Consider the following 26,009-nt stretch of genomic DNA (forward strand, 5'->3'; position numbering starts at 1 on the left):
CGACAGAGGTTTATGCAGAGTCCCGGGGGACCCCGGGAGCAGAGTCATCCATTCCGCCTGGGGAAAGCGGCGACAGGCTGGGAAGAACTGCAAGAGGAGGCGTCCGTCATCCAGGCTTTGAAGGCTAAGGAGGAAAGCAGATGAGGGGAGAAGGGAAGGGCATTCCTGGGAGAGGCAGCAGCATGCACAAAAGCTTGCAGGCCTGAAACGGCCCAGCATGATCAGGGAGCATCCTCCCGGCCAGATGCAGGCTGAGTGTGGCAGGGGATCTGTCGCATAAATATTGCGCTAGAGCAGTGCTCTCACCCGGGGGCGATTTGCTCTGCCCCTGCCCCCAGGGCAATGTCTGAAGAATTTTTGTTTGTCACAGCTGGGTGGGGAGGTGCTACTGGCATCTAGTGGGTAAAAGCAAACATGGGGGTGCTGCTAAAGGGCCTACCATGTGCAGGACAGCACCCACAAGGAAGTAGCTGGGCCCCAACTCTCAATAGAGCTGAGGTAAAATCCTGGTCCAGAGGACAGATGGTGCCGTGGCTCTCAGAGCAAAGCGCAATCAATTCCAGCTGAAGAAATCAGTAAAGGGCTCACAGAGAAGGGGCCTTTGAGCAGCTCTTAAGAACAGGTAGGGTGACATGTGGGGACGGCAACAGACACTCCCGACAGAGAGAACATGGGCCGACCCAGACGGTGGACAGTTCTAGAAACTGTCAAGTTTGCTGTGTTCACAGTTCGTGAGGGGCAGGCAAGAAAGAAGGGCTAGGAAACTCGTTTCGGGTTAGAGCATGAGCCTTAAAGCAGCTGAGACTGGTTCAGCAAGGCCACGGGAGCCGCGGAAACCGCACGCATTCGGAGACAGGGCTGGAGCTACACTTCAATTCTTCAGCCTCTAAGTCATTGATCAGGAAACACAGGGAGAGGCTGGAGGAAGGGAGACCGGTTAGGAGGCCGTTTCCACGTTCCCGGCAGGAGTTTCTGCCAACCTGACCTCGGACAGGGGCAGCCACAGTGAGAAGAAGAGGACGGCTCTGTGAGACTCCCAAAGGGAGAGGAGGACTGGGAAGTGCAAGGTCCTGGATACTCTCTGCACACACGAGAGGATGGAGAAGCAGGAGGAGAAGGGGGGGTTTAGGGAGGAATCGCCATCTCTGCAGAGCAGTGAGTCACGCAGGCCCAGAACGGCAGGAGTGCGGGAGCCGGGAGGAACGCTTCCTGCTGACCATGCCCAGGGAGAAAGCTGGCGAGTGGCGACGGCAGACCCCTTGCTCAGCTGCAGTCAGAGTGGTGCAAAGGGTGGACCCAGGAGGACGCCACAGGAAGGCCCCCTTGGAAAGGGTCTGAATGGCATCACCGTGGCAGAGCAAAGCAACGACTGAGCAGCAGGGGCTGCCTGCTGAAGTGCTGAAGAGGCATCAGAGCCGCTCCCGTGTCCCGGGAGTTTACCCTGTGCCTGGCGCTGAACATGGAGCACGAGGCTGAGCCACGCTGAGCCTCATTTCACCGACCAGACTGTTCTCTGGGAGATACAACCACCAAGTTCCTGTCAATTAATTTAAAATTTAAATGTAATTTGATAGTTTAGTTTGTTAAAAACAAGCATGCATTACTTTGGCAATTTAAAAAAAAAAACAGAAAAATGTTTTAAATGGAAAACCAAGATTTATGCACAAATGTATTTGTGACAGTATTTTCTAGAAGAGCAATGTGTTTGCAATCGGTGGATTAGCAACTACATGTCAGGCACTGCACTGGGTGTTGCACATAAAAACAAACAACTGTTGTCTTTTAAAAAAGGAGAGTTTGCTTTTAACGAGCTGGCGTACAGTAGCAGGTCAATAAAATGTGCTGAAGGAATTATTTGATTGATCCCAGGCAGAAATGCAGGAGACTGAGTGGGCCTGGGTAAGAAACACCAGACAGGAAGCTGAGTGGGGTCTAGTGCTGGGCTTGTCTAGAAAACGAGGAGATTTGGGCAACCAGAAGTGGCGCTAGCGCTGCTTCTGTCCCTCTTGGCCCAGATCAGGGCCTGGAAGCCAGGGGACTTGAGTCTATGACAGGGGACCAAAGCAGAGTGTCAGGAAGAGGGACAGTGAGGAAGGGACCCAGGAAAGGCAGGACAGGGGAAAGAAAACTTTTTGGACATCAGGAGGGCTTCCCGGAAGGAGGTGCCCGGAAACAAAGAACTGCAAAGTCTCAACGGCAGACAGGAACAAGCACGTCCTTGGCACGCGTGAGCCAGCTTGGGGTGGCTCTGCTCCACACGTATCTCATGCCCCTGCCGCCTGGGAGCAGTGAGCCTGAGCCAGCCAGGTTTATCTCAAGGCCATGACAGAAGCTCAAGAGGTCAAGGCCAGCTGCACAAGGCCTTCCAAGCTCTTTGCATCAGGTCTGCTCACATCCAACCAGCCCAAGCAAGTTGTACGGCTGAGCCGAAAGTCAAGGAACAAGGAAACCACATGCCCTTTTGTGGAAGGAATTCCAGTGCCGGGGTAGAAAACTGAGGGCAGCCACCAACCACGCAGCCTCAGCCCAGAAACTACTTGCCGTTTTCTATTCTTACACACCACGCTTGCTTCAAGTGGGCCTGCTGTCAACCGAAACGGGGTCTGTGTGCTGGACAAATGCCCTCTCCCCTGAGATTCTGAGCAGAGTCACGGAAGCGAAGCAGGGTGTACGGAGAACACTGACCTAGGAGCTTGAAGCCGTGGGTCTTCTCGACGTTCTTGGTGCTAAACCTATGGAGGTTCAGCTTCACTGGACCTAATTATAACCTTCACCCTCTGACACTACTGATCACCTTTCTCCTTGGGAAACTCCTGTTCCGCTTTCCGAGCATCATTCTTGTAGGGTTTGCGTCCTGCCCCCCACCCTCACGCAAGCAGCTGCTTCTCAGTTCCCTGGGATGGTTTCTCTTCCACCGCCCGCCCCTGAACTACTGGTGTCCTCCCGAGCTCTGCCTTAGACCTCATTTCTCGCTCCAGGCCACGCGTGAGCTTCAGAGTACCTATATAAAGACCAAGAAAACTATGGAAACTGCTTACACTTTTCTCTGTGTTTCTGAACTGAGGGCTCGTGGGTTTCCTAAGACTCAGGAAGGGGTTCACGCTCGCCAGCAGGTACCAGCCACTGCTCTGTGCTCTTCTCGGTTGTTTCTCATTCTCCTTCAGGTTTGGACATCACCCCCTACCCTGGAGGCTCATCATTTTTATCTCCCCCCAAACCTCCCACCTCACTCCACCCAAGTACGACTCCGTCCCACAGGCACCGCCACACAAATCCAACACAGAACTTACTGACTCCCCTCATCACAGACTCCCAAACCCAGGGACGCCATCATATTGCCCTGCCCGCTACACTGACTTCACAGAGTTGTATCTGCTTTCGGTCCTGCCTTCCAAATGTCTTTCCCTCCATCCCAACTACCCCGCCCCACTGTGGCCCCAACATGTCTTATCTGACTATTCTGCCCACTGGTTTCCTTGACTCCCATCTCCTGAGGCCATTCTCCTACGTGACATCAATGGTTCCTTCTAAAATTCAAGTAGGATGATGCAAATGTCCTGCCTAAAATCCACCAAGGGTCCCCCATTGCTTTCGGGATCAAGTCTGATGTTCTTGGCAGGGCACAGAAGCACACATGAGCTGCTTCCCACCTACATATCCAGCAGCGTCTCTCCCAACAAGCACCATGGCCAATTACTGGCAGTTCCCAGAGCCCAGCACGCTCCCTCTCGCCTCTAGAACGGACGTGGCTACGCCCTTTACCCTCCTCCCAAACTGTCGTTCTTCCTGTAAAATTGAGTTTCGACATTACCTCCTCCAAGAAGCATTCCCAGACCCTACCCTGGTCGGTGCCCCTTCTCTGAGCTCTGACAGAGCCAAGGAACTCCTCTGCCACAGCTCCAGCGAGCTTGTACTGTCCACTGCTTTCTAAATACCTCGTGAGCAGGAATATTGTTTTTGCCTCCCTAGGGCCTGATAGCTTTTGATACAATAGCAGTGCTCTATAATTGTCTGTTGAATGAATGAATGAATAATAGATGAAGGGATGAAATGCTGGTTGCATCTCTTACCTTGTCTGGTGATACTGCATCAATCTTTCATCTCCTGTAGGTCTCAGTGTCTCCACCTGCAAAATGGAAATAACAGTCTAAATACTAATATGGAACAATGAACGGTGTCCCAGTCACATAACTGAAAATTACACAACCAAAACATTTTTATCAAGATGATATGATAACGTGGAAAATACATAAGGATACTAAAGTGGAAAAGCAGTATAGAAAAATAATGTAGACAGTGAGACTACACCCCTAGGTACAAAAACAAACAAACTTCACACACACAGAAAAATGAAGAGCTATGCACCAATATTTCTCCTTGGGTATTGTGCCTCTGGGTGATTTCCTCTTCACTTTACATCCTACATTTCCTACATTTTCTTTAGAGAATATGCATTACTTTCATGATGAAAAATTAAATTTTATTACTAAAACAAAAAAAAAGAGGTTTCTAAGAAGAACCCGTTTCCTCCTCGCTGGGCCGTGTTGCCTGCCTCCCGGCTTCGCAGGGAGGGAGCTTGAGGCATCCCTCCAGCTCTTCTCCTTCCCTACTCCACCCCTCCCACTGTGCTCTGCGGCAGTGCTGGGCGCCCAGGCACGTGTGCCGAGGACACCTGTGCACACACACCGGGCCTGCGATGAACTCCGTCCCTGGTCTTGTGATGACCGGAGGAAAGACAATACAGGTCAGTGACCTCCCCTGACTAGTAAGTTCAGCACAAACTTCTCTCTGAAACCTTGCCATGTGAGAACACACTTCTGGAACCAGCTCTTTGGGACTGTCCGTTTTCAAGGCCTCAACCTTTGCCCTTCCATCCGGGGAAGGGCATCCCATGCCAGCTGCCTTAGCGCTGACTAACTGCTAACTCAGAGATGTGGCTCTGATCCTCACTGCAGGGGCTTCTAGGAAACCCACATTTGCATCCACTGCTGGTGGGAGCGGAAAATGGTACCATCTTCCTGGTGAGCCGTCTGGCAAGTTGTATTTGACCCTGATTTCAACTTCCAAGTATTTATTCAGGAATGTGGCGAGAGCTAAAACTCAAAGAATGCTCATCAAACACTATTTATAATATTTAAACATTGGAAACAATGTAAATTCTAAAATAGGATTGATTAAATAAATTATGATGGAAGCATTAAATGGGTTGCCATGCAACCATTAAAATAACAAGGTAGGTAGGTGAATAGCTAATTACATGGGAAATGTTTGTGAAATATTGTTAAGTTAAAAAGCAGATCACAAGACAATCTATACATATGATCCTGTTTTGCAGTATGTATAAATGTATCTGTAAGCATAGCAAAGAGACTGATAGGATAAACAAAAAAACTGTTAGTGGTTATTTCTGAGTGGTAAAATTTCAAATGGCTTCTTTTGGCTCAGGCCTATTTTCTACATTTTCTGCAATTAGCTCGGATTGCTTTTGCAACATGAAAAATATTTAAAAGAGTTATATTTTTGACACTCTTCCAGTTCTCTGGAGCCATCTTATATTTTCTGAGTCTTGTGCTATGGGTTGGCCATCTTTAATTCTACTCAGGCCCACCTTCTTAAGGTTTAAGGAATGTGTCTGATTATGCCCAGCTTTGTCCACTCTGAAAGAGCACGGGAGCCTCCCAAAGACGCTAGTCATTTCTTCTGTACCAACCAATTCCTCCCTAATCAGTTCAAGCACTACAGTATAATAGTAGGGCCCCATGTTTCGCTCAGTCTACCAACAGATGAATTGAAGAGGGAGGCAAGTCAGCTCACAGTTAAATGTATTTCTAGTCGGTTGCACTTCCCAGCCCAGGCCGTCCCAATTCTCTGGCAGGTTGTTCGCCTCACAAGGCTGCCATCCAACGGGCCAGGTGGAGACTGAAACCCACTCCTCGTTCCACTCATGGGGCCGTGTACCTGGTGCCAGGCTCTATCTTTAAGGCAGAGGGGGTCCAACCATCCTCTTGCCAACCTGCGTGTCTGCAGTGCTGAGTGCCCCTAGAAGGAATGGTTTCCACATTACACAAGCACACTGTGGGCTAGCTGTGGCCTTGTACCCCGTGCAGCCTGCATCAAGAAGCCATGGGCCCAGACAGCTTCCGTGAGAGATCAGATCTCTCCCTTCCTTCCATCATCTTCTCAAATGCTCTCCAACTTGCATCTACCCTGCCAATTCACCTCTGGGGACCTGCCAGAGGTGAGAAGCACTGGCTTACTGGAAGCAACGTGAAGTTGTATTTCATTTTTTTAAAGACTTGGTTTGAGGCTCCGTTCCTCTGCTTAGCACCACAATCTTGAACAAGTTACTTTACTTCTTCCAGCCCAGTTCTTCAACTGCGAAACCACCAGATCAGTGTTTTCTAGTCAAAAGTATACTGTAAAATGGCAAACCCTATAAATATTCTACCACTGACCCAGAATGAGAGTGAAAGAGACACAGCTTCTGTGACTAAGAGTGCGGGAGCCAGGGTGGTGGAGGGAGCAGGCATGAGCTGCTCAAACCTTGGCTCACCAGGAATTAAAGTTGGCCTACATACTCTCTGAGCGTCTTCTCATGTCTTATCATTGGTATTCTATACAGGTGTGCGAAGCTGGCAGGGAGATCAACCTCTGTGCTTCCACATGGCTCAGGAGGGACTGTGAATTGCCTAAATATGATGCCATTTATTTTTCCCAGATTCAGGTCATCGGGCTCAGAGAATATGCTGTTATTGCCACCCCTTCCCTCCTCACACCAAGTTGAGTCCTCGCTTTCCATGAACCAGGCAAAACCTGTTAGCTATTACCCGTTGTTTTCAACCAGTTGGCTCTATTGTGGGGAAAAAAATAGTCACCTGGCCAGGGAAGTAAAAAATCCTTCATGGCTTTTAGCAAAGCTCTTCCTTTTCCCGCTTTTTCAGCACTTTCTGCAAAGACAAGCCATGAGAAGCTATGTCGCAGGTGACTCCATGCAGTGGAAAGAACGCTGGTGATGGCCAAGAAGACCTGAGGTCCAGAGGGAGCATCACCACTTCCCAGTTGCTTAAAGAAGCACCCCCTCCCCAGCCCTCAAGTCCCTCTCCTGTAAACTGGGGGTGATAGTGTCTGTTCTACTTTCCTCACAAGGTTTTGTGAGGATTGGTTGAGAACGTGCCATTAAGAGCCATTAATGAACTCTATTGTTTTATCCAAGTTTCTCGCTCGGTCTGCCAGCCCACATCCTCCCTTCATTGGACTCTGTGGTTTACTATTGGAATCTGCTGATAACTTCCTGTCCTTGGGCTGTCCCACGAGCATCAATATGGGCCAACTCCACCCCCACGCCCCCGCCTGTGCTCACTGGCTGAGGGATGGTCTGATGACCCAAGCTGGCCAGTGAGCCTTTTGCTGGTCCAGCAGTTCTCTTTCTGCTGGAATCCATCTTGTCCCCACAAGAAAAGCAGCATTCCAAAGAATGAAAGCCACACAGAGAAACAGAAGGAAAGATGTTTAAAGACAAATTTCCGATGATGACATTTGAGCACCTGCATGAATTCATTCATTCATCCATTCATTCATTCATTCATTCATTCATTCTTTTTTACAGCAACTAGTTACTAGCTCCTCCTGTAGTCCATGTCCCTTCTTCCATGCTTGGCATCTGGTGGTGAACAAAACAAACCCCCGACCCTCCTGGAACTTGCATTCCAGCGAGAACACCAAGCGATAAACAAATACCCAGTAGATACATAACAACATGCCAGGTATAGTATAAGTGCTATGAAGAGAAATTAAAGCAGGGTGAGAGGAGGAAGACTGAAGGGAGATGTCATCGAGGGGAGACGTTATCGAGGGGACAGCATCCAGCTCTACCTCTGGTCTTTTCAGCTTCGTGAGCCAATAAAGGCTCATTGTGCTGAGTCAGCTTGAATCGGGTTGCTCTCAGTTGCCACCAAGAGTTCTAATGAATACAGCTTTACAGATCATATTTAGGATGGGTGATGGTGCTAATGATGATTATTATGACAGCAACTCAAAAGCCTCTTGAGATGTAACTGCATCACAGCCCTGGGAACCCACATCTAAGGTATGTATGCCAATGGGCCCGAGGACAGGAAGCCATCGACAGATTTCCGAAAGCGCTCTCCATAGAATTAAACACATGCAAGGGCCATTCCTCTGAATTCATCCGCTGTGTCGGTTCTCTGGGAAGTCAGAAATGTAACCTTCAAAAGTGTGTTTAGAAAGTTGGAGATGGTGACCAAGCCAAACAAATCATTAGGATGTGGGAGAGCCACCTCACTAGAGAAATTTCCCCCTGGCTGTGATTACTCTTCCAATCAGTTTCTAAATCCTAGACTAAAGATTGTGCCTAGCCTGAATCACACAATGTCTCTCACCCCTGCTTCACATAACTACTGAAAAGCCTGTGGCTTCTCAAGCCATTCCGGACCTAACTCTTGGATAACTCCATCCCAGACACCACATAGGTGTGAACACTCCCCCAGGCCAGTATACTTGTTGATGTCCTTTCCAACCCATTCTGGGCCCAGCTCCTGGACAATTGACGCCACTGGAATGACTGGTTGAATGGCCACGGGCTCTATAGAACGAATGGATTTATTAATTAAAATCTATTTTTCCTCATTTAGGGGCCTTGGGGATACAGAAGATACCGCAGCAAGATTGCCAGTTGCAACTAAAGAAGCCAACACAGTCTTCCAGGTGGGTCTTGAGACCCCTTCCTCTCATCTAAGAGGAGACAGGGCCAGAGTTCCATGAATCCCCCAATAGGTAGGGACAGCTCTATGCCCCCGTCCAGCGGAAACAGATACAGAAGAAAAGACCAAGGGGCAGCCGGATGGCTCAGTTGGTTAGAGCGTGAGCTCTTAACACCAAGGTCGCTGGTTCAATTCCCACATGTACCAGTGACAAGCAATAGCTTGAGCTTGGGGCTAGGCTGCTGGTGGATTGAAAAACAACTTGACATCTTGGAAAAATACACTGCTCCTCAATATTCCCCAATAAAAAAAATTAAAAAAAAAAAGACCTTCTGTCCCTCAATTTCCCATAAAGATTTTATGGGGATACGTCTCTCAAGGGAAAAACAAGGCAGGCAGTTAGAGCTAGGCATGGAGTCTCTGCATTCATGCACAACCCACAGAATGCGACTGCCCAAAAGACCTCCCTTCTCCGTCCAAAACGTCTCCTTTTCATTGTAATTATCTCCCCGATGAGGAAAAAATGGGCACAAAATACCCAACTAGATTAAACCGGCCACTCACACCTGCACAGTGAAGGCCACAGCAGTGAAGGCCACAACGTCCTTCATTTCACCTGGGCCTCATTATGCCATCATTATAATATCCTACATATGCCCGGAAGTTCATTATAACAGACTGAATTCTGGGAAAGAACATGCGCAGTCTAAAAAGATGAGGTAATCGCCTCTTGTCAATCACAGGTGTCTATCAAGCGGTCCCACGCCTGGAAAAGAACAGCCCATTCTAGAGAAAAAAGGATAAAAACTCCGAGTCCTCGCCAGTCAGCCCCTTTTGAGCTTCTCTTGAGCTTTGCCTTTGCTTGGGGCCCACTCCAAACCCTTTGGACTGTACTTTTTCTCCTAATAATGCCACCTTGAGCCACTACTTTCTGCTCAGGCCCGCTTCTATTTCTTTGAAGTGTACTTTTTCTTCCAATAAACTGCTTTTTCACTATTTTACCTCAGTATCTCGTTCAACTCTTTGCTCAAGGTGCCAAGAACCTGGACACTGCGCCGAAACGGACCCGTTCTCCTGTAACAATTAGGCTGGTCGTCTGTGGCCAGCTGGCTCTGGCAACATGGCCAGGACTAACACCTATCGCTTTGTGAATTTAAGGCAGACCCTAAACACATTGGGAATAATGCAGTTAAAGAGCGGCCACAACCAGTAGCCATGGTCAGTTGACTTCCTGCCGTTCGCACAGGGTAGTTTGAGGCGGCGAGTTGCACATGCTGACCTTGCATAACCAGTCAAGAGAGAGCGCGAAAATGCCCAATATCATCATCATTCCCACAGAAGTTTTCTGAGTTTGGGTCCTTCAGTTTTAGATTCCGAACACCTAGGAAATGTTTTAGTATTTTATAACTTACCCCGCTACCCACACACACAGGCACACAGAACCTCCAGAATTCTTGTGCGGTGACTAGTACCCTGTTTCCCTGAAAATAAAACCTCGCCGGACGATCAGCTCTAATGCGTCTTTTGGAACAAAAATTAATATAAGACCTGATATGATACAATATGATACGATACGATATGCTACGATACCATATGATATAAGACTGGGTCTTATATTATAGTAAAATAAGACCCGGTCTTATATTAATTTTTGCTCGAAAAGACACATTAGAGCTGATGACCCGGCTGTGTCTTATTTTCGGGGAAACACAGTACTTAAGGGATGACCCACCATGGGGGGTCTTCCCAGCTTGAGCTCCAGGAAGAACACTGGCATATCCTACATCATTTTGATGCACAGGACGTAAGACCAAATAAAGAAAAATGGGAACCGGGAACTTGTACCCTCGTCTTCCTGGGCCGCCACACCCTCGCCGTGAATAATATTCACCTCGCTCAGATTAAGACGTGTGCAAGCCAAGATAAGCCTACTCAAAAAAACAAATCAAGTGCTTCAAGCCTTCCTGTAACTGCCGGAATTTTCTCATGTTTCTCTTCCACAAAATGCAAAGATTGCTGAGACACTGAATTACCTGCTGGGGAAATGTGTTCAGTATCACTGAACTAGACAGCATGAGGACCCTTTCCAGAATGTCAAGCAGGCATTGTCTTCTGCAGCTGGGCGGTTTTAGAGGTTTGCACACCAGGGCTGAAATGAGATTTGCAAAGGCAGTATTCTGTGAGAGCGCTATGATTATGGTTTTCGTCCCTTTCTGCAGCAGAATCACCTCATCTACCAGATAAATATATATATCAACATGTCCCTAAAAAATATTGGAACACAGGATGTTACAGGAGGAAAGAGTTCTACAGTCAAGCAAGTTTAAGAAATATTAGATTTAACAAAAAAAGACTTTTAAGTGATAATACACATTAAGTAAGCAGAGCCTTTTAAATGATAACACATACTGTGAATATCCCAGAGCAAACTATGCCAGAGCTCCCAAATTTATCTTACCACAGACCTTTTTTAGGTGGGAACACCTATTAACACCCCACAGAGCACAATTTGGGACAGACTGAACTGTAACAATATTCAGTAGAATTCTTTATTCCCCAGACGCTAGGGATTCAACTTAAAGGAAAAATGAGACCGTCTGCACTCACAAGCTATGGAAAGACACTTAAAGAAATGATACCCTGGATTTAAGTATAACTGAATCCAACAAACTACAGATTTTTAAAAAAAATTCTCTACTTATGAATTACAAAATTACGTAGATAACAAACAAAGCTACAAAACAAAATCACATCAACTCAGCCTCCCGGACAGAGGGCAGCAATTATAGTGCAAGGTCCTTCCACTCTTAACCGTAGTCCTTGGTTCCAAAGTGGCAATCTGGCTGGGGTCTGACCTCTTGGATGGATAAAACGGGAACGCAGCAGTGGTTTCCCAGCCTTCAGTGTCCTGTCTGCCTACTCACTTGTCCACCATCTCCTTGACTTAAACTGTGAGCAGCACGAGGGCAGGGTCTGGCACACAGCGGACACTTAATACTTGTTTGGTAGGTGGGGGTGCGGAGGGGGCAGTGAGTGAATGCCACCTTGAGGTCCTGAACAGGGCAAACACTTCTCTCTGGGCCAAAGTGGGCAGGGATGTGGGGAGTCAAAGATTTCCCTCCTTGAAGCTCCCATGAGCCCTGGTCTCCCAGCCTCCTCCCTCCCTAGAGACTCTGGTCTCCTCTCCCCATTTCTAGAACTAAGACTGTGCTGGAAAAGGGGGCAGATGCCCCCTGGTGGGAGAGAAAGCGGAGATGCAAGGTGGGCTCTGGCCAGCACAGGGGCTGAGAGGAAAGAAGTCACAGCCCACCCCACCTAACCGCCCCAGCCCTAGGGCTAGGAGGCTGTGGGAGCAGATGGTGCAGTTTGTGCGGGAGGCTGCTGCCACCCCCAGCCCTTCCCCATGCCCTGTTCTGCCTCCCAGCCCCCTCCCGCCTCCTACTCAGAACCAGTGACTAATTGCATCGCATTTCTCTTTGACTAGCATCACCCAGCAGATAGCATGTGGTTGTTTTTACAGCTTATTCTTTCAGGGATTCTAAGTGACATTTTATAAGCGCTCTTCCCCTGTCTTAGAGCAGCACACCCTCCCCCTCGACTCTCTCCCCCTCAATCTTTCTTTCTCTCCCCCTCGCTCATTTCTCTCTTCCGGGGGCTGCTGGTGAGAGTAGGAACACTCAGAAGGCAGGGGCAGGCCTCACAAAACAGCAGAGAGGCTTTCCTGCTCCCTGACCCTTGGGAGACCCCAACAGGGAAGAACCCCTCGGAGGTACCCCCCACACACTCCCTATTAAGACAGGGCCCAGACTGCACAGTGGCCTGAAAGCCACACCTGGGCCCTTCCTTGCTCCCTCCCTCCCTTCCATCCAGCCCTTAAACACCACCAGCTAAGTGTCAGCCCCAGTACCAAGTGGCAAGCAAAACAAACACAGTTTCTGCCCTGGAGGTGATGGCTGGAGAGGGTGGTCCATTGTTCTCCACCCTAAACTGGCCCTTACAATACAGTGGGTATGGCTCCAGTCTGGTAGGCTAGGGGCGGTTACACTGCACTGCGTAGGCCTGGGGACTAACCTGGGGGAGGAAAGATGATTGGGAGGCTTCCAGGAAGTGGTGTGACAAAATGAGGATAAGCTATTGTAGAAAGGGGACAGAGAATGGGGCACAAATAAAAGGGAAAAGAAGCATCGTCATGGTCAGAATAGAACAGAAAAAGCAAAGGAGTGAGACAGGCAACTCACGGAGAGCCATCGAGCAGCCATCTGGAGGCCTCAAGTTTCTGCCTCCATAAAATCAGGGAACTGGGCCAAATCACCTCTAAAATTCCCTCGAGCTCTTAAACTCTGATAGTCAGAATCTTCCATCATTAAAAGGGGGAAAAAAAGGCAAATATAGCACTACACAGGAGAGCTATCAAGTGAAAGAGGCAATGGGGCTTGGAATCTAAGGACCTGTATTTAAATCCCAGAGACTGCCACTTGTGGAACGTCGGGCAAGGCAGATAAACTACTGGAGCCTCAGTCTCCTCATCTATAAAATGGGGATGAGAATGTTACGTATTTCCCCACTTCACTGTATTATTAGTAGAATATAATGATAATGAGAGGATACATATGCAAGTGTCTACTGAGCTACCACTGCCAGAGGCGTACTGGCCACGTAGAAGGTTAAGGACACAGGGACCTCTTTAGGTTGTTTCCAGCAGGGAATCTTCCCATCAAAAGAAGGGGGTACTTACAACCCCAAATGGTCAGAGAGCATGGGATTATAGCCACCAACAAGACACTGCTGATCCCAATGAACTTTTCTTTCCTTCCAGAGACGACACTGATGAGGAAACAGGACCCTCCCCAGGTTACCACAGGTGCCCAGTCCAGGGGCCTCCACGCAGGAAGCAGCCTCTAAGCAGAGCAGACCACAGGGCAGGCCCGCAGAGGGGCTTCACACAAAAGCCACCACCAGTCTCCTATCCACTGAGCCAGGCGGCCTCACCTGCTCCTTAGTGACGACGACACAGAGACCAATAGCCAGACCACCCGTGTTCTCTGCTTATGAGGGTCACTGGTCAATGGTCACACAAGCGAGCCCTTCCCAAGAAATAATTCGGAATCATCCAGACGTCTCCAACTGAAGCAGCACTCTTGTTCCGTGGGCATCCCTGGGCTAGTGGGCTCTGCCGGAATTACACTCAAGGGTCCAGTGCCAACAGGCAGCGGAATCAGGAGCGCCTCACCCTTCCAGGATTCTGTGGGGGTGGGGTGCTGTTACAAAATATCTAGCATAGCATTTGGCCCACAATGGCTGCCCCCCAAATGTTACCTAACCACATCGTAGTTAGGTCTGTAATTTGCAAAGTGATTTTTCATCCATTAGCTCTTTTCAGCCATTGGCTCTTTTACTCCTTAAATAAGGAGAAGTTGATGTAACAGCACTCATTGTGGCAGCCAGCACTGTCCACCAAACATTTGCAGATCTCCCCCTTTCTGGGCACATGGTAAGATTACACTTCCCTGCATCCTAGGAGTTACAGGTGGCCTCGTGATTGCTCTGACCAAAGGAGTGTGAGCAGAATGACATATGTTACTTCCAGGCAGAAGCTGTATGAACAGTGTGCCATCATCTGCCCCCACTCTCCCTGTCCCACTGCCACAGAAATCTGCAATATGTCTAACCGGAAGAATTTTATCAGTCTGAGTTCTAGAATGAAGACAACGTATATCAGAGCCCCTAGTAGACCTAAGATGGACATGAAAAGTGAATAAAAAATAAGTCTTTGCTGTGTTAAGCAACTGAGATTGGAGGGGGGTACTTGTTACTGCAGCATGAGCCTATGCTGACTGATGCACCCATGACACAGATAAGAAAATCAAGGCTGAGCTAGGTTAAGTGAATTAACTTGCCTTAAGTAACACAGCAAAATAGGAGCAAAACTTAAAGGGGATTCTCACTGACCCTAAGTTCACTATTGCAAAACTATTTTGAATCTTGAACTTCGCCTCTTTGGAACTAGAACTATAGAACTTCTCTTATCCTTGTCATTAGTCCCTAGGATCTCAGCCTCTGGCAGAAAAGAATATACAAAGCAAGTCAGTTCCGGACTATTTTCACTGAGTTGAAACGTCCAGGAGGCTTGGAACTTCCCGATTGCAGCCAAAGCTCGTGCTATCGGTAAGCAGACCAGCTCTATGTTCTGCCTCAGTTTCCCTACTAATGGCAGAACAGAAAGGATGGCTTAGGTGACCAGTGCTTTCTACTTCCCTAGTTAGGGCTGTGAGAGGAGACGAGCACAGGCCGACCAGAAGAACCAAATGCAGGTTGAAGCAGGGAGGCCAAAGGTCCTACCCACAGGGAAGCACAGCCACCTCAGCCCCAGGCCACATGACCAGGTAGCTCTGGAGAGGCCTTAGATGTCTGGGAAGGCTGGGGACAACAGTGCCAGGCGCTCAGTCATCGGGAACAAGAAGCAGACGGGGGCCTTAGAGGTACAGCCCTGTTCAGACCCAGATCCATTACTAGGAGCTAAAAAGAGCCTAGAATCGCTGCTCTGGGCTCAGGCTGCTGGTCCATGACTTAAGGGGAAACCTGGGCGCCACACGGCCAGCCTCAGCCAGGCCCAGGCCTGCATAATGGCCTCCTGGACAGCCCGTCAAACCTGTGGTCACTTAGAAATGCTCGTCACAGGTACCTGTGAGTTCACTTGTCCTCGCCCAGCAGTTCCAACACCTAGGGCAGCGGGGTGGGAGTGATATCCTGCTGCATGGTATCTCAGCCCCCCCAAAAGAAGCCAGACAGGCAGGGGCTGGGGAAAACCGAGCCTCTACCAGGTGCCAGGCTTTGCCCTGGACATTCTACATACTTAAATCATTTAGACGTGACAGTCTCCCTGCTGGATTGATGCTGCTGTCTTCATTTTGCAGATGAGGAAACAAGCTCAGGAGATAAGTAACTTGCAAAGAGCCTGCCAAGTATTAAGTACTCACAGAAACAATAATTCTTACGCGTGCCGCTGACGTCACCACCATCACCATCAGCTGGAAGATCCAGACTCAGAGTCCCACGGTGTCTCCAAGTCCCTTCTTTGAGACATCAGCAGACCCTATAGATCCAACTTTCTCAAACTTTGATGCAAATCAGAATTACTCCAGGGTTATAAACAACCACAAAAATGCCTACGCATGGGGTCTACTTCAGTCCAACTAAGTAAGAATCTACAGGCTTGGGGCCCAGCTTTTGGCCTTGTATCTTGCTGTCCAGATAATTGCAGGACACCTCCGCAGTGAGAGAACCACTGACCCAGATGGAAGAAAGTCTGGCAGCCGCCCACCTGCTCCCCCATACCTCAACTTTCTCCTTCTCCCGGGCACTGGGATGGGGTCTCTCAATTCTGATCTCTCCTGCCGTAAATCTTGGAGGCCTAATCTCTGAACATTAGGGACTAACCCTCCCTCAGGGAAGTGGCCTGTGTGACTGTTGGAGTAAGGAGCATCTGAAAAGGGCCCCAAATTTGATCCCCCTTCCTGATACTGACACCACTCCGTAAGTGTGGGCTGGGTTTATTGACTCATTCCTAACAAACAGAAGATGGCAGAGTGATGGGTGTCACTCTCCACACTGGGTTACAAAAGGGCTGTGGCTTCCATCTTGGGCAGCCTTTTGGCTCCTGAACTTGCTCACTCTGAGGGAACTCAGCCGCCATATGGTGAGCTGCCTTACGGAGAGTCTACGTAGCAAGGACCTGATGTCTGCAGCCAATAGCCCACAACAACCTGAGAGCTGCCAACAGCCACGTGAGTGAACTGGGAAGCCAATCCTCCCCGATCCAGCCTTGAGACGACTACAGCGCCCACTGACCCTGATTACGGCCTTGTGAGAAACCCGGAGCTGGCGTACCCGGTTTTCTTACAACACAAACTGTGAGACAGCAAATGGTCATTGCTTAGGCCACAGAATTTGGGGGCAATTTGTTAAGAAGCAATAGATAACTGATACAATGATCCTTGGGTGGTAGGCAGAATAATGCCTCCCCCACAGAGATGCCCAAAGCCCAGTCCCTGGAACCTGAGAAGATGTCACTCTGCATGGTAAAATGGACTTTGCAGATGTGATTGAGTTAAAGGTCTGGAGATGGGGAGATTTCCCTGCATTGTCCTGGTAGGTTCAGTGCAATCACAAGCGTCCGTAAATGGGGAAGAAAGGGACAGAGGACTCAGAGTCAGAGATATGGCCTAGTAAGAAAAACTCGGCTGACCATCGCTGGCTTTGAAGATGGAGGAAGAGACCACGAGCCAAAGAAGGCAGCTGGTGCCTAGAAGCTGGAAAAGGCAAGGAAACAGATCGTCCCCTGGAGTCTCCAGAAGGAAGGGAACCTCGCCAACACCTTGATTTTAGTTCAACGAGATCCATTTTAGACTTCTGACCTCTAGAACTGTCAGACAATACATTTGTGTGTTTTTAAGCCATGTGTGGTCATTTGTTACAGCAGCCAGAGGAAACTAATGGAAGCACGAGGAAGACATCCCTGGGAAGTTTTTCCTGGACAAGTGGAGTAGTCTTGACAGCTCTGTAGGAAACTAGGCTTCAGCTAGGAAGGTTACTGGGATGCAGCTACGGGGTTCATGAAAATAAGGGTAAAGAAACTAGCGTGCCCCCTTAGGAGAAACCAATAGGAGAAGCTGGGTTTCCTAGCCCCAGAGCACTCACCCAACACCCACCAGCTGTCCCACAAAAGCACGCCCCAGACGAGCCCTCTGGAAACCTAGTGAGCCGGTAGGACTAATTCAGGACAGCGTCAACGCCACCTGAGACATTTGTAGCATCATCACCAGGTATCAGCCAGGCAGACGTGCCCACACAATTCTTAACTAGCTTTCCTACGGCTATCACCCACTCCCACCACTCAACTTCCAGAACATGGAGGTTGGGTCAAGAATAATGGGACTGTACTGGGGACCCCCTAGAGCTCAAGGCCACTAAGATTTCCACAGCCATATCTGACTTTTCTTTACTCAGACAAGGAATCTCCACTCCCACCCCTCGGACCACACAGAAGTCTATCTACTGGATTGCTATTATATTAAGATTTCTTGCTTTACTTATCTGATCTAATTTTGTCCATAGGCAATCAATGAAGTAAGTGGAGAAACTAAGGCTCAGAGAAGTTAACTCATTGCAAAGCCAAGACTAGAATCCAGATTTCCTGATTCCATCCTTACGTTCTGTCCACTAAACCACACTTTTCCCACTTTTAGCGAAAGAGCTCGAATTAAAATCTAATCGCTAGGGCTGTGAGACAGGTGACGGAGTTCCAAGCCTGGCTCAGTCACAGAACTACTGTCACGTCCTCGTACCTCAATGTCCCCATCCATAAAATGAAGACCTAGGAGGGAAACCCAAGACAGAGATCATGACAGTGTTGGGGGGCTGAAGAGGAATACAGAAATACCCAAAATTCAGTAGCCAGCCCCACTCAGTTTTCCAGATTGGAAACCATGGGGGGAAAAACAAAAATTCTCCAAAGTTTTTTTACACCAAACTTTGAAAACTGGAATGTGGGTGTGAGACTACTTTAATGCTTTATTCAGTGACACATACATCACCTGTCAGGGAGTCAGGATGGGAATGCTGGTTTGAATTACATTGAATATTTCACTTTCTTATGCAAAGGCATAATCAATTATCTTATTTAAAGGCATTACGATAATGTGTGTGTAAAATGGAGCCATTCCCTGTATTGCATTAGATTCTCCTAATTATAGGAGAATGTTTGGAGCTAAAATGTCAGCTTGTCATACGGATGGCTTGTAATTCAGGATTTGCATTCACAGACAGGAAGGGAACTCTGACAAAAATTGCATTCAGCTCCAGCTCAGCTGGCCTCCGCCTCACTGGCTCCAGCAGCAGGAAGGGCACTGATCTCTGCTCTGCCCGCTGCTGTCTGACATGGCGGGCACTCCCTCCTCTTCCCTTCGCCAAGAGGGCAAGACTGGGAGGAAGGGTTGTCGGGACAGGGGCGTGCCCAGAGGGCAGCAAACCACTCTGGCCGCAAAACTGGAAAAGCAAAATCGCTCCTGAAGACCTACCTGCCCTCCTCTTTCGCTCTCTTCCTGAGATTCTAAAAGTGGTGCTGACAGAGATTCGGGTTCCAGAGAATGTATGATCGTTGGCTTTCTTGGGAAGAGCAATGTGATTTGATTCAATGCGACAAGTATTTTGTGAGTGCCTCCTACGTGCAGCTTGCTGGGGATCTGGCTGAGCGGGCAATGGTTAAGGGTGTGGGCTCGGGAGCAGACTGCTGGCCTCGGCCTCGCCCTCTGGTAACACAGTCACTCTGCCTCTGGTTCCTCGTCTGTAAAATGGGGATGGTGGAGTCAGTGAAAGGCTGAGATGAATGTCTGTGACGTGCTTCGAAGGAGCCTGACATCAGTTAAGCAGCCAACAAAGCTTAGCACCATTTCAGCCACGAACGTGACACGCACGACAGTCCGACCAGGCGAGGAGGCATTCAAGGGGGGGGCATTGAGGGGTAATCACCCTGATACCCCCTTCTCATAACCACTTGCTTTACAGCAAAGTATTTCCCCTCCTGTAGCTCACTTTACCTCCCCCAAAATCATGATGACCCTGTTTAAACAATTAAAATGACCTTTCTGAGCAATGAGAGGAGTGTTACAGATCGTCCTCTCTCAAAATAACCCCTCTCTCTGCCGAGGGGAACAGGAGAACAGCCTGTCTGGACAGGAGAGGGTTTACATGCAGTCTCCCTCCTCCTGCTTGAATTCTCCTCTCACCAGCCCACCTGCCCAACACTACCCGGCTGCCGGCACTGAGTCCCCACTGACCAGGGCTGCCATACACGGACCAGCAGCCCTTCCCCCAGGAGCAAGGAGAGGATGAAAACAGCCTGCCCGGCAGGCCCAAGTCAGGGGCACAGGATGAGGCGGGGGAGAAGGAACATTAAGCTTCGGCACCTTTCCCAGGCCCTCTCCAGGTCAGCTGGCTACGGATTCCTCCCACCCAGCCCTTCTCCCCTCCCCACCCCCGCCCGGGACTCAGGCCAGCTTTCTTGCATCAACTAGCATTCCAGGGCCCCCTGAGCAAAGCGCTGGCCCTGCATCTGACTGCCCACTGCTCTCAGATGTGATGACTCCCAGATGAGATTTCAGGCCTCCGTGGCCCCCTCAGGACTCGGCGCCTTGGACTGTTCCATTCTCCCTGGTTGGAAAGCCCAACCCTGTGGCCTCGCCCACCTGGACGTGTTTTGCTGCCGGCAGTCAAGCCAACTTCCCCAAAAGGCCTGTAAAGAGCAGGTTACTTCACCCGCCCCGTCCTAGCTGCCGCCACCATCTTTCCTCACCTTCTCCTGGATGTTTCAGGAGACCTGTGAAGTGGGGTCAGTCTCTGCAGCAACAAGGAGAGTGACCACACCCCCCTTTCTGTCTTCCCTGGGTTTCACTCTTTTGTGGGGTCCTGGCATTTGAGAGCAGAACTATATCTGGGGTACCCCTCTTCCTAGAAGAGAAGCTCTCATTTCCAGCCTTAACGCTTCCTGTTTTGTTTTTATAATTTTTTTTGTCCTTTTTAAAAGTAATACATGCCAAGAAAAAGTACTGAATGCTCATTATAGAAAATTTGGAACGTCAGAAAAAGTAGAAGGAAGGGGGGTGGGGAATCACCCATTAAGCTTCCGCCAGGAGGCCGATGCCGTTGGCCTCTTCTGGTTGAGTTTTATAGATGGGCTTTTTAAATTGAATCAGATCACAGATTGAGATGGGCGATTAGCCGCACGCAGAACACCGTGGAAGTGTAGAACCCACTCATGTGTGAGGCCCACTCCATGGTTCACGCATCCTCCCAAAAGCAAGGATTTCCCAGACTGACTGCACCTTTTGTAGGCCATGCCGGGGTGGCTCCCTGGGCTGTTACTTCAGCTATATTTCACTTTAGTCCCTGGAGAAACCGGGGGCGTCCACAGCCCTGTGTCCTTAACCTGGCTGCCTTGAGTCATTGCTATGGTCTGAATCTTGCGACACCTCCCCACCCCAAAATTCATAGGTTGAAATTCTAACCCCCAAGGTGATGGTATGAGGAGGTGGGGCCTTTGGGAGCTGATTAGGTCTCGTGGGTGCAGCCCTCCTGAACGCCATTAGTGCCCTCACAAAAGGGACCCCAGAGCGCTCCCTCGTCCCTTCCACCAGTTTGGGACACAGCAAGAAGACGGCAGTTTACAGAGTGGGAAGAGGACGTCACCAGACACAGAACCACCGCGCTGGCACGCTGATCACCGACTGCCAGCCTCCAGAGCTGCGCTGCTCTGTTACGGCGGCCTGAACAGACTAAGACGGCCATGCTTCAGGTTTCAGCGGACACCCCAGGAAGTGTCACCCCTCCAGCGCTGCCAGGGTCTCCCTCCTGAGCTCAGACCCACAGAGCCAAGCAACTGCGTCCCGATGTCCCCTTCGCACAGCCAACTGCATGAACCTGAACTTTGCGTCTTCACCTCAGCCCTGCCCCTCCTCCCACCTTCCTCGCTGTGCTGTTTACTCGCTTACCAGGCTGGCAACCTCCACGGCATGTCTGACTCATTCTGCTCACGCACCCCAGCCATTCATCAAGGTCCTGTTTTGTCTCGGAACCGTCTTGCACATCGGTCCTCTCCTCTCGTGCCACCCCCACCCTGTCACGTCGCCTCCTGTGGCAGTCAAGGCCCTTCCTTCCCAACCAGCCTCCCTCCCCTTCCCATCTCACTGACCGTGCTCCTCTCCCCGCGCACTTCTGCATCCCAGGCGTGGTCCTGGCACCTGTCATCGATGCCCCTCCCGGGGACAAGGTGCTCACTGTTGGTCCTGAGCTACACCTGAGAACCCAAGGCTCAGGGAAGCCAAGCATCTCAGCTATGTATTCATGTCATGAGAGACCCGAAAACTTAGCGCCTTGAAACGACGACGGTTTTTCATTTCTCACGACCTGGGTTTGTCATCCAGGTGGTCCTTCCGCAGGTCTCACGTGTCTGGCCACCCTGCTGCAGTCAGCAGGCAGCTCGCCTGGAGCTGGAAGGTCACCTCGCGCACACGTCTGGCAGTGGATGCTGGCTATGAAGGTGGCACCGATGGCTTTTCACCTTCCACTCGGCTAGACCGGCTCCCTGTTGTGGTCGCCTCGGGGCAGCATTCCAGGGGGGTGGAAAGCCAAAGCTCCGTGGTCTCTTAAGGGAGACGCCCCAGACCTTGCCTGATAGCACGTCTACCATATTTTATTGGTCAAAGTAAGCACAGGCCAACCTAGTGTAGTAAAGGTGATGGAGGGATGTACTCCGCTTCTTAATGGGAGGAGCGGCGACAACACCCATTGCAAAAGGGACCCGAGGAGGCCTGATTCACTGAGGGCCGTCGTTATAACGAGGCACCACACCAAGGGCCTTGTCCACAGTCATTCACATCTTGAAAATCCCAGCATATGAACCAGGCTACATTAATGCCAATGTTCTCCCATTTGCACACTTGATACCACACCTGCTTCCCACCAACAGGAAGCCATCGCTGGATGGGTCACCAGGAGTAGGGACACTTGAGCTGTGTCACCCTGGATAAAAGTGGCTGCCGACTGGACCAGCAGCACCTCATGTTCCCGTTGCTGTGGCTGTGACGGCAGCTGCCCATCCTACCTTCCCACTCACGGCGGCCAGCGTGGCTTCTGCCAGCAGCATAATGCAGGGCTCGAGAACTCCCCCAGGTCCTCAGACTCCATTAAGGAGCTGATGAAAATTTGATGCCCCCATTTAACACCTATTAGCAAACCCAGTGCCCTCCTGCTAGAGCGGACTTGGAAGACGGGGCCTCCCCAGCTCCCAGCAGCACCCTTCCTGCCAAGCTGGCAAACCATTAGGTGGAAGACAGATCGAGCAGAGGTACAGGGTGGAGGGAGGACCTTCCTGAGCCCAAAAGTGGGCCTGAGAGCTGCAGTCCTCAAGTGCAGGCGTCCCACAGTGGACAGTGGGGCCAGGCCAGAGGGGACAGAGTGGCCTCCGAGCACCTGCGGCCCTAAGACATGGTGAGAGGACACCAACTCTCCACACCTGCCCACCAGGCAAAGCTCTAACCCGGCCAAGACCAGGAGAAGATGCATCGTGGGAATGAACGCAATTAGGACGTAAGTGAAAGAACTGGATCTCTGTACCCAAGGTCAGGTATGGGAACGCCCCTCAAGAACTCCCAAAGGGGGGGATCTAAGACAAATGGAAAGCATTCCATCCCAACCTTCCTAAGCAGAACGAAACCTCTCCTGGAGCCCATGGCCCTCAGGGTATGCTCAACTCATTTCCATGGCGCGTAAGGGCTTCCCAAGCCCTTCCCACCTTCTCTCCAATCTCACCCACTCACTTCCCCACCTGCACCTATAATCCAATCACCCAAACCTCCCACCGTCCTGCAGTCACCCCGCTCTGCCTCCTCTGAACAACTGCACTTCCCTCAGCCTAGCAGGCCCCCCTCCCTCCGCAGCATGTGGCCCCCGGGAAATCTTCACAGACTTAGAGACCCAGATGCAGCAAAGGCTTCCCCGGCCCCCTTGTGGGCTCCACTGTTTCTTCTTCTAAGCCAGGGGTCTGCGAACGATGGCCCAAAGGCAGCCAACCACAAGCAGAGAAAGAGTTTTACAGTTTTAAGTGTTTAAGAAAATCAAAAGAAAAATAGTATGTCAGGACGTGGGAAAATTATGTGAAATTCTAATTTCAGTGTCCAGAAATAGTTCCATCAAAACACAGGCACGCACACCCGTGTATGCTCTGTCGGGCTGCTTCTGCGTGACAACGCAGTGTCGGGGGGTGACAAGAGACCACACCGCCACGAGTCGCGGACATTTTACTCTCTTGCTCTTGCCGTAACAGAAAAGCGTGATGACCCCAGCTCTCTGCAGCTACCACTCTGATTTCAAACACCTGTTGTCCTAGAATCACCTGTCTTCTCTGTGGCTGCCGAACAACTTGAAGAGAAATTTTGTTCAACTCTGTACCCTGGGCCTGTTGTAGTCTCAGGAAACACCTCTTCACGGTCCCCACGCCCACAGGCAGACCCTGACGCCTGGGGTGGCAGCGCCACTTCCCTTTGGCTCTCCAGCGCTGGCAGCGGGACGAGGGTCTGCTGGAGGCACGTCCCAAAGCAGAGAGCAAACTCCCACCTGCCGAGAAACCGCTGTACCGCCAAACTGCCTAAGGTCATGCCGCTAGAAGGGGCAGGGCAGACATTCAAATCGAGAGCCTTCCCTGCAAACTTGACACTGCCCTTCATCTTGTCCAAACTCAGAGCCACCACGTGGAGGGATAAGAGGAGCCCCTGGGCCTGGGGAGCTGGGGCTCCTTCAGCGGCGGAGTCAACTCCACAGGCATGTTTACTGCGTGGGGTTTATAAGCAGCATTTGTCTAATAAAGTAATTTCGGAACATCTCACATCCCCTAATTACTTGTCACAATAATGGGAGGCATCTCCCCGCACGCCTGTTTCTCCCAACGCTGGCTTGGGCCCCGGTGGCGCAGAGAAATATAACCGCTCACGTACTCAGCAGTTGGGGTGCCCGATGCACAACGGCACACGCTGCCACCCAACACACGCCACGCCCATGCACACGCACGGGGAGCCGTCCGCTCGGACCCCATGGCATCACTGACACTTCCTGGGCCAGCCCTTCCCTGGAAAGGGGCACCAACATGTCCAGCATGGTGCCAACTGGACACAACTGGGACCTGTCTTTGAGAGGCAGACTTGGGTGTGACATACGGAGGAACTCTTCTAATGATGGGGCATCAAATGGTGCCCCGTGGAGGGCATTTTGCACCCGATGAGGAGGGGTTAGCTTTTGAGGTTCCCACAGGTCGCAAGTTGAAGACATAGAAATGGTCCGTGCGTTTCTTGGAGGTGTCCAGGAGCTCAGCGTGGAAGCACAGAGCAGCTGGTGGGCTGAGGTACGGAGGAGACGCACAGCTCACACACGGCGACTCTGCGGCCATCCTCCAAGTCAACCGGAGCCTTTCTTTAGGGTCTGATGCCAGCTTCTGTCACCGTCTCTGCCTCTTGGGAGAATCAGTTACCAGAACCATGACGTGGTGACATATGTGGTTTCAATTATTTCCTTTCTGGGTCCACACTCCTCCCCCTCTGTCAGCCACCCCTCCTGCTGGCCCTGCGTCCCTCACGTCTGCCTAACTCCCAGCACCACCTACTCAGAGCCTGACCACAGCCTTTATTCCCCAATGTCATGGTCTGGAGGCCCCAAAAAAAGTGCCCAGGAAGAGTCTGTGTGTTTGCGTGTCTCCCTTCTTCCCCTAAGTGTACATGAACAGAGCTGGCCCGAAATTTTCTAGAAAACAGCTCCACTCTCAACCAGAAGAAAACTGCTTGCTCCAGGCAAATTCTCCTCTCTCTCTCATGGCCTTGCTCAAAGGGTCCCTCTCCCTTGCAGGGTTCCAGGTGGATACAGAACTGAAACATCTGTTTGGGTGGTGTTTCTCCTGCTCATCCCAAGGTGGGGACTCATTCCTGGGGCCACAGCACTCTCCTGCTCTCTGACATCACTCAGAGACACCGGGCTTGTGTGTGTGTTCACAGCAATGCCCTCTGAGCTCAGCTGTGTTATGTAAAACACAATGGCATTTCCCCGACACCAAGACCAACTGGAAAAGGCTTTAGACACACAGATGCCACCTGGCACAGGCAGACAGGACGTGCTCCTCCAGTGTAGACGCCTCCCTTGGACCCCTTGATTTCCAACACTCTGCCCGCCACCTGCTCCACAGAGGTGGGCCCAGGCCATGGCATTTTTCTCACTGTTTATTTCAGACTAACCATATTTTCTTTCGTATCATTCCTTCCTGGTCCCTTCTACTCCCTGACCAATCTAGTTTCCTGCAGGCCTTCAGCAAGCCTAGGAATCAAAGTAGAATACAGGGTGGGCCCCACTTGGGTTGAAATTGCATCTCTACTGAGGCTTAGTTGTGTATCCTGGTATAAGCCATTTACCTCTTTTAGGCTCAATTTCTTCACCGGTAATATGGGGGTTGTAATAGCTATCTCTAAGGGACAATTGCCATTTTTGCTGACACAGAAGCCATTCTCCTAACTTCTGGTGTCAACACCATGATTTTCCTTTAAGGAAACCACATCTTTCTTACTCTGAGTCCATATGGTTTCGATGGGGCTGCTGCTCCTACATCACCAAAAGTAGGCTGACAGCCCTGGGTTGGCCGAGGAGAATATAGCAACGGCCTGGCCCTAGTGATTGGTCCAGGAAAGGCCACGTGACCCA

At 50.4% G+C, this 26,009-nt stretch overlaps 1 long non-coding RNA gene across 1 annotated transcript in view; it reads right to left on the reverse strand.

Moving 5' to 3' along the window:
• The window catches only part of LOC109444937 (uncharacterized), a 109,380-nt gene that overhangs the window by 55,493 nt on the left and 27,878 nt on the right, over positions 1 to 26,009 (reverse strand). Inside the window, exon 2 of the long non-coding RNA XR_016018261.1 lies at positions 4,071 to 4,126. This is a non-coding gene — a long non-coding RNA (uncharacterized LOC109444937). The remainder of the gene's footprint in view (positions 1 to 4,070; positions 4,127 to 26,009) is intronic.

The sequence above is a fragment of the Rhinolophus sinicus genome, chromosome 13, assembly GCF_057876585.1.
Source record: "Rhinolophus sinicus isolate RSI-liver-muscle chromosome 13, RSI-T2T, whole genome shotgun sequence".
NCBI classification, from domain to species: domain Eukaryota; kingdom Metazoa; phylum Chordata; class Mammalia; order Chiroptera; family Rhinolophidae; genus Rhinolophus; species Rhinolophus sinicus.